We start from the raw sequence: 15,301 nt of genomic DNA, 5'->3' as shown, positions 1-15,301 counted from the left end.
CCGCACCTTCACTCATTGGCTGTATGTATCCCTGACTGACTCAGTTTCCTCATCTGTTATATATGATTATCACGAGAACAACCGCATAGGCCTCTTGTGAAAACCAAACAAATTGGTGGTGGCAGAGCTCCTAGAAAAGTGGGTACCGGATAAATGTCAGCAATTATTATGGCGCTCCTGTTCCAAGCCAGGTCCTATGCTATAACTTGACATCCTCATACCATTGGTTCCTCACAATTGCCCTGCAGATGGAAGTTCCTACTAAGGAAACTGGAGCTTAGGGAAAGATAGCTAAAGGTTCTACCGAGGTGGGTAAAGGTCCCAGTGGTATTGGAACCTAGAAGTGATTGACCGGCTCCCAATTGGGAGGTGAGTCATGCCACATTGCTGAGAACCTGAAGGGTGCTTGAGGTGGTCATTTGTCCTGCAGAGATGGACTGAGGGCCTCCTGGACCTCTGAAAGATAGCTCTGGGCCAGGTTCTGTGGGGACTGGGGACATTCTCAGACTGCAGACTCTGCTCTGGCACTGCCCTGTGGCACCAGAAGATGGCCTTCCTGGAATCCCAGCTAGATTCCATTGTCCTTGACATGTGCCAGGCTCATTTCTCTCCATGTCTATGCTTGTGCTGTGCCCACCACTTTAACCCTCTCTCCCATTCAAATCTCTCCTTCAAGGTCCAGTTGAAGTATGTCACTTTATAAACTTCATGAAACCTTCCCCAGTAACCCCGACGGCCACCAATTTCCTTGGTCTGCAAGGAAATTTCTCTTTTTCTCTGCCTGGAAAATCTCCTATTTATTCTCTAAAACCCAGCCCCCAGCATCACCCCTGGGAAGGCTTACTGCTGCTCTCTTCCTCTCTCATAGATGGAGACAGTTACTGCTTTGCTGGGCTTTTTGTGCATTCGAGTTCCAGTGTCATAACAGTGTCACTACATTGGTTTACGTTCATATCCTGTGTTTTAAAAACTAAAAGTAATACAAGCTCATGATAAATATTCAAGCAGCTCAGAAAGGTACAAAGAGAAGCGTAGAAGCCTCCTCCCCCTTTCTACCAGCCCCCAGCTGCCAACCTCCCTCCCAGAAGAAAATTTGGTTAACAATGTCTTGTGACTCCCCAGGAAATTCACCATGCCTGTACAAGAGTGCTTACACTGTTTCACTATGCTTTAATGATCTGTCTCTGTGCACCGCTTCAAGCCTAGCTTCCTGGGTCTGGGTCTGACTTAGGTGAGTGCCCCGTGCCAGCCTTAGCTGGGCCCAGAAAAGACACTCAGAAGAGGTTGTCTGTCTGGTTTTGCGCCCTCACAATCCTGACTGGCCTGGTGAGTCGTCTGGCTGCTGATTGCAGGTTGTACCAGCTATCTGGCAGATGTATTTTCTTTTCTTGCAAAATGTTATTATCATTGTGAAAAGTTGAAATTATGTTCAACATTTAAAAGTCAGAGATTTCCTAAAAGTTTGAATTTTCTACATGTCTTGAAAAAATTCAGATGATCGGGATATGTGGGGCCTGGCGTGCCGGGGCTGGAAGAAGCCACTACCTTCTCTGCCTATTCTGAACAGCTTCCCATGCTCCCACTGCCACTCCAGTCCTCGTGCTCGAGTATGCCCCTTACCAAGATCAGGGACCCTTCGTGCGCTCGCGCATGTGTGTGTGTGTGCGCGCGCGTGTGTTTCCTGTACCTGAAAACTGCTTGAGGAAAACAGGATTGTAGGGCAATCATCAGTGACAGGTGATTACAACAGCTAAGTGCCAGTGGAAGTGAAGGAATGATTGAGAAGGAACCAGGTGTACGTTTGAAACCCCCAAGCCCAGTCCTCTGGGGCTGTGTCACCCTGGATAACACTGGGTTTATGCTCTGGGTCCTTGCTTTTCTGTGTACAGAAACCTCCTCTGCACACAGAGGGTACAACTTGGGCCAATATCTGCAGGCTGCCTACCCACGGATGCCAGTGGTCCAGGACAGTGGGCCCCAGTACACCTTGCCTGTGGGTGCAGACCCATGGGGGAGCTGTTCCAGGGTGAGGGATGGGACTTAGACTGAGGTCCCCTGGCTTGGAATGCATGGGCCAGGGGCAGGTCAACAGGGTATGGGACACTTGTGGGACATGGCTGACTCCCTAAGTGAGGACAGCTAATAAACATAACTCAGGTTCATTGGAGTGAAGAGCAGGGGAGGGGAGCAAGTGGAAGAGGTGGGGCCTGGGGCACACAGAGTCCTATAGCTCAGAGATTCCCAAACAAAGCTGGAAATACAACTTAAAAGAATGGATTTAAAGATGAAAATCCATGTAGCAAACTAAATATACCAGTGGGTCTTCAGTACACTGTGTCTAATTGGCTGTACCATCATTTCTTCAGAAAAAAGGTTTTATTTTCTATTTTTCCCTAAAAAGTGTGAAGCTCATAATCTCAGAGTATAGGGCAGCCCTTTTGGTGAATGCATTTTGCTCTATAGAAAAACCACTGGGTTGCCCTCGGATTTCTGGTTTCCTGGTGAGGAGACTGGTGTGAGGGGAGGTCCTGAACATGGTGACTCCAGAGCCACCCTGGGCCTGCCTTCCTCTGGCCATGTCTGGGCCTGGAGGCCCTGCCCAGCTGCAGTAGAGGGATGCTCCGCAGGGCTCGGAGGGGGCACCAGCCAAGGAGAAACCCAATCCCCTTCCAGCTCATTGGCCAGGGAGGCTGACTGGGCCTGTGGAGCGCTTGTTAGCCTGAAGCCCCAGTCCTGGACAGGGAGACTCAGGAGTCAACCCAGCTGTAGGATGCTTCCAGGCTGAGGGGGCCTCCACAGGCTCCCATCCCTCCCCCTGCATAGCAAGGGCCTGCTCAGGATAGGGACCAGCTCAGCAATAAGCCCGACTACCATGATGCTTACTCAGCCTCACACCTTGGCCTCTTCCCACTCAGGGTGCCCAGGACTGGGCCCTGCAGGTTGTGGGGATGAGGCTGAGGCTGAGACTGAGAGGCTGGGGCAGGCCGTCCATCTTCTTGTGTGGCTCTGGTTGAGGCCTCTCTGTCTTTCCTTTCCCAGTGTGCCCCCATATGCCCTTGTTCCCCCAGTAGGGAGGTTGTTGACAACGTGTGCATGAATCTCTCTGCCTGGGGCCTCCTGGTCAGGTGGTGCTTATCAGGGTTCCGCTCCTGGCAGATGAACCTTCCGGAGCCCATGGGTGAGGGGGACTGCAGGAACCCCTGCTGCAGGGGCTGGAGGCTGCCTCATCATCTTTGGGCCTCTCCTCTCTCCCCTTCCCCCCTGACCCCCACCTAAACACCGCGGGCTGCCTTCTTTACCACATCAGGATACAGAACATTGCATGAATTCCGGTCTCAATGGAATTATTTCAGAATTCTGGTCAACCGCAAGCTCTGGGTGTTTCACAAACTATCTATCACTGCTGTGTGGTGGGAAGAACCTGGGCTGGAGGCAAGTAACGGATGCAGGGAGGCCCCTGTCCACTGCCTGTGGGGGTGGTGAGTCCCTGCCCACCTTGTCGCCCCTCCCAGCAGCACCCACGGCTTTGTAGGCAGATGACCCCCATGTCTGCAGGGGCTCAGGGTGGCGAGTTTCAGGAGAGGCACCCAGGGGCCAGGCCCTGGGATGGGAAGGGTGGACTGGGGAGAGACAAAGTGGGGGGTGGAGAGTGTCCAGGTTTGGGTTTCCCTCTTGGCTCCACCACCTAGTGGCAGTGGGACCTTGGTAAGCATTTGTGAGCCTCGGTGGCCTCAGCTACAAAAGGGTTTATGATGCCCATCCCTCAGCTCAGCAAACATTCAGAGATCGGCAAGACTCGGCCATTGCTGATTCTCCTAACACTTTTAGAACTGTTATGGGGATGCATTTATAAATGCCTGGCTAATAATAGGTGCTCAGGAACTGGTAGCTATGATAAGAGGAGGAGGAGGAGGAGTAGTGGCAGCAGCAGTAGTAATAGCAGTAATAGTAATAATTCTGCTAATAACCTCTCCTCATCTGTACTTGAAGTCATGCTTACAAGTTGAGGGAAGACCTTACCTCAGGGATGGCAAATATATAGTCTGTATACTGACAGTCTCGTTCCACACCATGCAGACATGGTCAATAAATTACCAACACATTTTCTTCAAGCTGGGACAGTGCCTCAGAATCCTTGTCATCACAATGCCCAGGCAGCACTATCAACTGACCAGAGAAGGCACATAAAAGGAAGCTTCTTTATTATTCTGGCCCCAACTGATGGGAGTGGTGCAAATTGCCAGGGCAACGGGTCCTCACTCTGTTTCCTGTTTCCTAAAATCCTCTGAAAGGTCTTTACCCTTCCTCCAGGGAGCTTCCTTCTCAGAGGGCCTGAGCAGGGCAGGGATTGGGGGACTAATCTCATCTCCTCCTCTGTAGGCTTCTGTCAGACTATGAGTGAAGTGGCCTTGGCCTTGGGAGGAGGAGGAGGGAAAATGGGGGACATGATACAGAGGCCTGGGCTTGGCTGGCATAGGATTTGCTTCTTAAAAGGGTCTGGGATTCTGGGCTATCTGCTCAGTAAGATGCTTTCATGGAGCATTGGCCAGACTGGGCCGGAGCACCTGGGGGTTGCTGCAAAGGCCCCAAGCCAAGCCTGATGCCAGCCCTGCCCATGAAGAAGCAGGTCACAGGTTCTGAGCCTGGGAGACCAGCCCTGTCCCTCCTGTGCAGGGCTGAAAGGAGGACAGGGCTAGCAGGGGTTGTGTGGCCACATGCCCAAACTATGGCAACACAGTTTGCAAATCCCACCTTGGACTCCCAGCTGGCCATGTCTGAGGGCACTAGTAAGGGAGATGGAGGGAGCATTTGAAATCAGAATGGTCCCAGCAAACCCAGGATTCCTGTCCTTATGGCAAGTCCCATGGGCTAACTAAATTAGTCCCCACACCCATTTCTTTTTTCTTGTCCTTTTAATGAAAATGATTGCCCCACTCCCCACTGCTGTCCTTCTGAGTGTTTCACTAGGTGGCCTGTGCATCTGTGGGATCAGATCCAGGGCTGCTGTCCTCTCCCATGAACAACAGCAGAGCGCTACCACACTGCCTACAGCACCTGGCTTCTTCCCTTTATTTTGGAGATTGTGAATATCGATTATATTCATTTGCCTCATTTTTTTATTTTTAAACTTTTTATATAGGAATAAATTTAAACTTGCAAAAAAGTTAAGAATAGTATAAAAATCACCTGTATACCATTTACCCCAATTCATCCATTGTTTACATTTTACTTTATCATTTTCTCCTCTCCTCTTCTCCCCTCTCCTCTTCTCCCCTCTCCCTTCTCTGTCTCTCTCCTTTTATATGTGTGTCTGTAAGTATATGTAAGCACACAGTATTATGTACATTATGCACATATAATGTAATTTTTTGAACCATTTGAGAATAAGTTGCACGCATCATGGCTCTTTAAAGACTTTAGCATGCATTTCCTAAGGATGAAGATTCTTTTTTTTTTACATACACACAACACAGTTTTAGTCTCAGCACAGTACTTTTCTTTAATCTGTAATCCTATTCTGTCCATTGACCCAATAATGTCCCTTTAGACACAGACCCCATCAAAGGTTAGGTACTGCATTTAGTTTTCCTGGGACTTGTTAAAGGTTCCAGAGAGTGTCACCATGCTGACTGAATGAGCCGTCCTGGTGATGGACATCTCCGATGTTCCGTTTTGGGCTCCACCAGTAGCACTGTGGTGAACGCCCTCATATATGTACCTCTGGTTGATAGGATGGACACCCATACAGTAAATTCCTAGGTATGGGTTTGCTGGATCAAGACACATGCCTGTGAAATCTGTTGGCCATTGCCACATTGCCCTCGGATTTACCCCTCAGCAAGGTAGGACATGCCGCTGCCCTACAGCCTCACCCACACAGAGCCTTTGTGCATTTTTGTACCTCTGCCAGTCCCCGTCGTTATGTATAATAAAGTTCAAAAAGAAAGATGGATAAAAACATTACAAATTTTAAAATGTTGCTTCTGAATTTGCCTATGAATCAACTATTAAATGGCATTAATAAAATACGTTGTTGGCAATGACAATGTGTTTTGACTGCAGTAAAAGATTCTTATTTCTTCAAGATGTGTATTGGGGGATGCAGAGGTGGGGTGACATGGTCTGTGATTTACTTTGAAATATGTCAGCATAAAAAAAATAAAAATAATTAAAGCTTTCTTCTGCTATTTTACTTTGGGTTAGAGTTTCATGTCAGCCCTTGAGGGATTTTAGTCATAAAATTGGGGACAGGCTGAGGAAGAAGTGGCTCTGAGGAGAGAGGGCTCATTAAAGGCAGGCTATGGGGACACTGAGGAGGGGGCTTCAGGAACAGGGCGGGGCCAAGGGCCCGCTGGGAGGCAGCAGGTGGTGCAGGGCGTCTGGCCCTTCGGCACCCAGTTATTCCTCCTCTGCTCCTCACCTGGAGCCGAAGGCATTTCACAGAGGAGTTGAGTTTGGGAATTCATTTGGCATTGGAAGATGAACAAGGTGATACTGGAGAGTGATGGGGGTTTGGGGTGAGCTGGTGAGTCAGAAATGATGGCACGACCCACTGTTATACTAGTGATAGCAACTTAGAAGGACTTATTAAGAACTAGGTGCTATTATTGTGCCCATTTTAAAAATAAGAAAACTGAGCCAAAGACAGATCAAGGAGCTTGCCAGAGACACTCAGCAGGGGAGTAGAGGAGCAACACTAGACACCCAGGAGGTCTAGTTCCAGAGTCTTGCTCTTGACGACCAGCTGCAAAGTTAAGAGGGTGTCAGGTAACCTGGATTCTTTAAGACATGTCAAGTTTTAAGGTTGCATTGATTTAGCCAGAATTATCAAACTAGCATAGCATTGCAGAAATTTTTCAAAATGATAAAACTGAAATGAACAATCTTTCATCACAAAACGACATACCTACCATGATTATTTGGATGTGTTTTTGCTAGTGGATGTTTTTATGAATATAACTTTTTCTTCCCTCCCTCCCTCCCTTCTTCTTTCCCTCCCTCCCTTTATCCCTTGCTCCCTGCCTCTTTTCTTTGTTCCTTCCTCCCTCCGTCCCCCCCCCCCTCTCTCTTAGGCTAGATTTCCAGAAATAGATGAACAGGGTAAGGGGGATACATTTTCTTAAAGTTTTTTTTTTTAAATTGTTCTTGGCAGCTATTAGGTGAGGCCCAATCTTAAACAAGGGAATTCCCATTTGTGGAGGCTGAATATGGGGGTTTCACAGATCAGAAGATGTATCTTAGATCCCTTTTCAGAGGCTTATGGGAAGTACTGACATCCAGGCGTCATTATCACTGATGGTCATCTTCATTTCTTTATCTAAAGCACTTTCAGGAAGTGCGAGGGCTTGTAGAGTGACACAGCCCCAGACTCAGTCTTGCCTTGGGGCTTTCTCATGAGACACAGAGGCACACCACATAGGGCAGGCGAGTGTGGAACACAACGAAGGACCATCTTGAATGCGCAACTCAGGGACAGGGCCTGAGGGCCCTGAGACCTGAGATTGTAATGCCAAGCCTCCTGGGAACACTGCTATGTTAGGCAATACAGGCTGTGAACTATAGGAGGTGCCATTCACTCAGAGTGTGACTAAACAGGGGCCCGAGAGATGAGCAGTATGCAGCATTGACAACCTTATAAGGCAGCTCTGGCCAAGCTGGTAATGCACATGAGTGAATAGGACAGATGTCTGCAAATTGACTCCCTATAAATATTCTTCATGTCCTACAAAGTAAAACTCATGGCCCCTTGATTTACTTTCCTTTTTTCAATTTTTGATAGAAACATGGTACCAAAAACCATGTTGCTACCATAAGAAGGGCAACAGTGTAAGGGCCTTTCAAAATGAAGAGTGTCTTGGCTTCAGTGTCAGGTGGCAATAAGGAGTGGTGGGGACTGTGGTGAAATGGTGAGCCCACACACTGTAAAAGGGTGGCTGCTACTTATCTCCAGAGAACTGGGGCTATGTGGGAAAGAAGTTTAGACATTTCAGTGGCTTAATCTCTGTGTGTCTCATTTTCCTCATCTGACAAGGAGGATAGAACTTTCTGCAAATGGTCATTGTGAGGATGAACTCATATAAGTCCAGCACTTAAAGCCATACTGGCTACATGTGTTCCTGTGATGACTTAATCTCCATCCACTGGGGTGTTGGTCCATATCCACAGGCTACAGTGGAAGGGAGATACATTCTCTAACCTAATGGATCGATAAAAAATAATAGCACATAATGGTTGCAGTTTGCAAGGCCCTTTCATCTATATTATCTCATTTAATTTAATCCTCACAATCATCCTGGGCTTCTTGGCCCTAAGTTACAGATGAAGAAACTGAGGCACAGAGGGTTTAAATGCCTTGCTCAGTGTCACACAGCCTGGAGGTGGCTGAGGCCAGAGGCATGGTGTTCCCAGCCCAGTGCACTGAGCCGCTGGAAAAGTGTTCTTTAGGAAGAGCTGCTGCTACAGCAGAGTACCTCTTGTGAGGGGATGTGCTGGTGATGTTTTAGGTTTTGTCTTTCTCAGTGGGTTTCCTCCCTAAAGGGAAGGGGCTACAGGCAAAGGTGGGAGGGACACCCCTCAGAAGACAACAGAACTCTGCTCCATGAATTTGGTTCTCTGAGGGGAAGGAAACCACATTTCCTGAGCACCCACACTGTCAGAATACTCAGGCCTGTGTGTTTTTAACCCCCAGCAAATTACCAGGTCCAAATACAGAACCCTTTTCACAGATGGGGAGGCTGAGATTCAGAGAGCAAGGAGCCACTTGCCCAGAGGCACTCCCAGATGGGAGACCCAAAATTTCCACCGCACTCCAAGAGGGCAGAGAAAGAACTCCTTGGCAACTGTTGTTTCCTTCTGCCCTCTGTTCTCCAGGACCCATCCTTCCAGGACTGAGTCCTCCTCCTTCTTAGTCCAGCTCCCTGGGTGGCTACAAGGAAGGCACTGTGATGGCTCCTGTGTGGTCCCCTCGGAGGGCATTGGACAAATCGCAGGGTCCATGAAGCCTTCCTTCTCCTCTTCCAGGGTCTTGTCTCCTTTATCGTATCTCTGCTGCATCTTTGATGCTCATGATGACTCTTCTAATCAAAGTTAAGCTCATGAGGCTGCAAGAAACACATTCACTTTAAAAAATGGGAGTCTTTATTGAGATGATTGTGGATTCACTTGTCATTGTAAGAAAGAACACACAGCCTGTGAACCCTTGACCCAGTTTCCCGAATGGTGACATTTTGAATGGTGACTGTAGTATGACATCACAACCAGGATATTGACATTGATGTTGTTTACCAGTCTTGTTCTAATGGCCCTTGTTTTATCTGCACCCATATTGTGTGTGTGTGTGTGTGTGTGTGTGTGTGTGTGTGCGCGAGCGCACATGCTGTGTTTAGTTCTATGCAATTTTATCACCTGTGTAGGTTCACGTATTTGTGAATAGTTCCCACACCACCAGCTCCCTGCCCTTTTCACGTGGATTTCAATGAGGGGCTTTTGAAGATGGTCACCTCCTCAGTGCTGGGCTCTGTGCTGGAGTTGCCCAACCTGGCCTTCAGATTGGAGCTTTATAGTAGCTCTGGAGGTTGGCACGGGCATGGTATTGTGGAGTCACTTTGCCCACCGTGGCTCAGCAGGCACTGGAGCCAGACCGGCTCAGGACACGTAACATCCACAGAGTTTTCCTTTTGCCTTAACCATCCCGTCATCATTATTATTAAAATAGTAATACATGTTTGTTTTTAAAAATCAAAACAGGACAGAAGAGGATTACAATGAAAAGTACAAGACCTCTCTTTTTTCCAGACTCCCCAAAGGGAACACGTGTTTTCTGATATATCCCTCAAGTCATTTTCTATGTATTTCCAAGACTATATGTGAATATTCTTTAAAAAAAATAGAACAGGTTGACTCACACTAGACACCGTGTTAGCAATTCATTTTCATTTAATAATGAATCTTGTATATTTCTCCATGCCTGTACACATAGATCTTTTTTTCATTTCCTTCCTTTTAAAATCTAAATGTATTTTGAAAGATAATACATTCGTGTCATTTAAGATCCAAAAGAACACACAGTGAGAGCCCCCTCCTTCCATTACCTGTTCAGTTATGCTCTGTAAAGACATCCAGCATTATCGGTTCCTGGGAGTTCTCCTACAGACAGCTTTCCCACATTCAAACCTGTATGTATATAAATTCTACCCTCCTTTTTTTTTCACTGATATATAATCAACATATAACATTATGTTAGCGTCAGGTGTACAACATAATGATATGATACTTGTATATATTGTGAAATGATATATACCCAGTAAGTCTAGTTAACATCTATCACCACACGTAGTTATAAAATTTCTTGTGATGAGAACTTTTAAGATCTACTTTCAGCAACTTTCATATATGAAATTAGTGTTATTTTCTATAGTCACCATGTTGTATATTACATGCCCATAAATTATATGTTACATAACTGGAAGTTGATTCATTTTTACCACCTTCACCCATTTCCCCCATCTCTCAGCCCCCGCTTCTGGCAACCACCAATCTGCTCTCTATCTATGCGCTTGGTTTGTTTGTTTTAGATTCCATATAAAAGTGAGAGCATGTGGTATTGTCTTTTTCTGTCTGATTATTTCACTTAGCCTCAAGGTCCGTCCATATTGTTGCAAATGGCAGAGTTTCCTTTTTATAATGGCTGAATAATATTCCTCTTCTCCTCTTTCTTATAGCAGAGTTCTACACCTTGATTTTTCTCCCTGAAGAATGTCTTTTGGAGACCCACTGATAAATAGTTTCTTATTTTCTTTTATAGCTGTACAGTATTCCATTGTAATGTATAAGGTCTGACAATTAAGTTCACAAACTTTTTGCAAAGATGTTGCTAACCTCTTTTGCTATCAGAGGGATTATTCATTATGAATTTGTACCAACTGCACAAACAGTTAACCAAGTTTACTATTTGGAAGTGCTGAAAAGGCTGCATGAAAAATGTATACAACCTGAACTTCTCTCCAACAATTCATGGCTTTTGCATCACAACAATGCACCAGCTCACGCGGCACTGTCTGTGAGGGAGTTTTTAGTCAGTGAACAAATAACTGTATTGGAACACCCTCCCTACTCACCTGATCTGGCCCACAATGACTTCTTTCTTTACCTGAAGGTAAAGGAAATATTGAAAGGAAGACATTTTGATGACATTCAGGACATCAAGGGTACGTAATACAACAGCTCCAATGACAATTCTAGAAAAAGAGGTCCAAAATTGCTTTGAAGGGTGGACTAGGCACTGGCGCCAGTGCATAGCTTCCCAAGGGGAGTACTTTGAGGTGACTATAGTAATATTCAGCAATGAGGTATGTAGCACTTTTTCTAGGATGAGTTCATGAACTTAATTGTCAGACCTTGTATGTACCATAATTTGTTTAAGCATAATTATTTATATCCTTTTAGGCTGATTTCCAGTTTTTCTATGTGTTATGACCAGAGATCAGAATCTTTAATGGTAGAATTCCAGGCACAGAAAAAAACATTTGGGGGCAGAGGTTTCCAGATACTCTTGGGAGCATACACGACTACCTGAGGTAAGGTATCCTGAAGGCACAGAGAGTCTCTCTGCCCAGTTGTCACAAAGACATGTGTGTCAGAAAGTTTCCTACCCATGATATTTACAGGTTGGTGACTCATAATGCTGTCCAATATTTATCTTACTTCCTTTCTGCCCTTTACTTTTTCCAGCTTCTCCTCCTTCCATCCTCCCACCCGATGACCATAACCAAATCTAGGATGCTGTAAGGATCTCCTGTTGTTAATGAGTTGAAAAGGTTGTCCTGAACCAGGACTGTTAGAATTTAGGTGTCTTATTGGGTTTATTTTTAGATAGATGGGAGCTGAGAAAAATTGGTTAAGACTTCCAATTTGAGATCTTATGATCAGGGACATGGTGACAAATTTTCTGTTCTTCCTGAGATGGTGGAGGGACAGCTGCAGTTCTGCTTTGACAGCTGATGGATTTGTGTGAACTTGGCAACAACTCCGGCCCGAAGAGACCAGCTGGGCTCCATTGTGTTTACCTTTTTGATTATATTTGGTGATGTGGGTTTTGAAAAGGGAAATCAAACACCAACAATTTCACAGATATACCTTTAAAGCAGCCTATTTTATCAAGTTATGGAATATTTCACTGAAAGTTTTCTCTGGAATGTGACTCTCACATGTGGGTCCCTAGGAATGGTTTGAAGTTGGAGTGTGGGTTGTTTTTTTTTTTTAAAGATTTTATTGGGGAAGGGGTACAGGACTTTATTGGGGAACAGTGTGTACTTCCAGGACTTTTTTCCCAAGTCAAGTTGTCCTTTCAATCTTGGATGTGGAGGGTGCCGTTCAGCTTCAAGTTGTTGACCTTTCAGTCTTAGTTGTGGAGGGTGCAGCTCAGCTCCAGGTTCATTGCCATTGCTAGTTGCAGGGGGCGCAGCCCACCATCCCTTGCGGGAGTCAAACCGGCAACCTTGTGGTTAAGAGGATGCACTCCAACCAACTGAGCCATCCGGGAGCTCAGCGGCAGCTCAGCTCAAGGTGCCATGTTCAATCTTAGTTGCAGGGGGTGGAGCCCACCATCCCTTGTGGGACTCGAGGAATTGAACTGATAACCTTGTGGTTGAGAGCCCACTGGCCCATGTGGGAATCGAACCAGCAGCCTTCGGAATTAGGAGCATGGAGCTCTAACCGCCTGAGCCACCGGGCCGGCTCCTGGAGTGTGGTTTTTAAATGTATCAATTTTCCTGGATACAAGGCATAGGTGAACATAGCAAAACCTGATGTTTGCATTTGGTTACTGCCCTTTGCGGATCCAATCATTAAAAGTGCCAGGTATGACATGTCCACTCAGACTTAGTGTGAAAGGATCATGCCAAGCTTTCAGAGTAGCTCACAAAGGGCCCCTAGTGACAGCATTGGGACTGAGTCACCTTCACACTGGATCCACTGGATCCAGGGTTTGCCCATCCTGACAAAGGAAAGTCTGCATGGATCCTCCTACAGGACATCCCATCAGTGTCACCCCAGCCTCAGAGACAAAGTCCTCACTCTAATTCTCAACAGGCCTCCCTGCCCCTGCCCAGGCTGCCTCCAAGTGTTTCCTCAACTTCCCCACCCTCTAAACCTCCCCTTCCTCTCACTTAGCTTTTCCCCCATTATTTCCTCAGGGGCCCCGACTCTCCCCTCTGTACTTCGATCATGTCCACGTCTACCCCTGAGGAAGGAAGCTCCTGCAGGCCCTGTATGTCTCGGGCCTCTCCCTTTCATCCCTCCCTGTGAGGTCTAGTTCTTTCTTTCATAGGCCCTTCCTCTCCCCTCAGAAACTATGGGGCACAGGGATGTGGGGGGTTCCACCGATATTGCACATGGGTGGGTCTCAAACTCAGACCTTCAGTATTCTTCTAAAAGAGGTCGAATACCTAGAGAATGAAAAGACAAGCCACAGATTGAGAAAATCTTTGCAAAAGACTTATCTGACAAGAACTATTATCTAAAATATACAAAGAACTCTTAAAACTCAACAATAAGAAAACAAGCAACCCAATTAAAAAATGGGCCAAAGACCTGAACAGACACCTCACCAGTGAAGATATACAGATGGCAAACATGCATATGGAAAGATGTGGGCTCAGGTGGTTTCAGCACAGTGCTCCTAACGCCAAGGTCGCTGGTTGGATTCCCACATGGGCCAGTGAGCTGCACCCTCTACAGTTAAGATTGTGAACAATGGCTCTCCCTGGAGCTGGGCTGCCATGAGCAGCCGGAGGTTCATACGAGCTGCCGTGGGCTACTGTCTGCTGTCATAGGCTACTGTGTGCTGCCATGAGTGGCTGGTGGCCAGCATGAGTGGCCGGCAGCCAGCGTGAGCGGCTGGCAGCCAGCGGGAGCTGCCGTGAGCTGCTGTGAGCGGCTGACCGACGACTGGCGAATGACTGCCTCAACTTGGGGGAGCGCAAGGCTCATAATACCACCATGGGCCAGGGAGTTGTGTCCTACACAACTAGACTGAGAAACAACGGCTTGAAACCAGAGTGGGCGGGAGAGAGGCGGAAAGAAAGGGGGAGGGGAAAGAAGGATGCTCCACATCACTTGTCATCAGGGAAATGCAAATTAAAATAGATACCACTACATATCTACTAGAATGGCCCAAATCCAGAATGTTGACAACACCAAGTGCTGATGAGGATGTGGAGCAACAGGAACTCTCATTCATTGATGGTGGGAATGCAAAATGGTACAGCCACTTTGGAAGACAGTTTGGTAGCTTTTATAGAAATAAACAACTCTTACCATACAATCCAGCAATCATACTCCTTGTTATTTACCCAAAGGAGTTGGAAACTTATGCCCACAAAAACCTGCACACAGTTGTTTATAGCAGTTTTATTCATAATTTCCAAAACTTGGAAGCAACCAAGATGTCCTTCAGTAGGTAAATGTGTACATAAATGGTGATATATCCAGCTAATGAAATATTATTCAGAGCTAAAAAGAAATCAGCTATCAAGCCATGAAAAGACATAGAGGAGACTTAAATTCATATTACTAAGTCAAATAAGCCAATCTGAAAAGACTCCATAATGTATGATTATAATTATATGACACCTAGAAAAGCTAAAAGTATGGAGATAATAAAACGATCAGTGGTTGCCAGGGGTTCAGGCAAGGAAAGGATGATTGAGTAGAGCACAGAGGATTTTTAGGGCAATAAATTATTCTGTATGATACTGTAATGGTGGACACATGTCATTATACATTAAGTCCTCACTTAATAAGTTCTGTGGGGTGGCTGGATGGCTCAGTTGGTTAGAGCGCAAGCTCTTAACAACAAGGTTGCCCGTTCAATTCCTACATGGGCCAGCTGAACTGTGCCCTCCACAACCAGATTGAAAACAATGGCTTGAACTTGGAGCTGAGCCTTCTGTGGATGGCTGGTTAGCTCAGTGGTTAGAGCACGGTGCTCATAACACCAAGGTCACTGGTTCGATTCCCACATGGGCCAGTGAGAAACAATGGCTTAAGCTTGGAGCTGAGCTGTGCCCCCCACAACTAGATTGAAAAACAATGACTTGACGTGGAGCTGATGGTTTCTGGAAAAACACACTGTTTCCCGCCCCCCCCCCCCCAAAAAAAAAGTTCTGCAACTTTAAGCAAAAAGACATGTATGAAACCAATTTTACCATAGGCTAATTGATATAAACAGGAGTTAAGTTCCTATAGCATCTCATCAACATTATAAGTAAACAATGTTGAATTAAACAATGTTATTAGAAGA

This window comes from Rhinolophus sinicus, linkage group LG09 (genome assembly GCF_036562045.2).
Source record: "Rhinolophus sinicus isolate RSC01 linkage group LG09, ASM3656204v1, whole genome shotgun sequence".
Classification (NCBI taxonomy): Eukaryota; Metazoa; Chordata; class Mammalia; order Chiroptera; family Rhinolophidae; genus Rhinolophus; species Rhinolophus sinicus.
The sequence above is the reverse complement of the archived record's forward strand: the minus strand, read 5'-3'. Positions refer to the sequence as shown.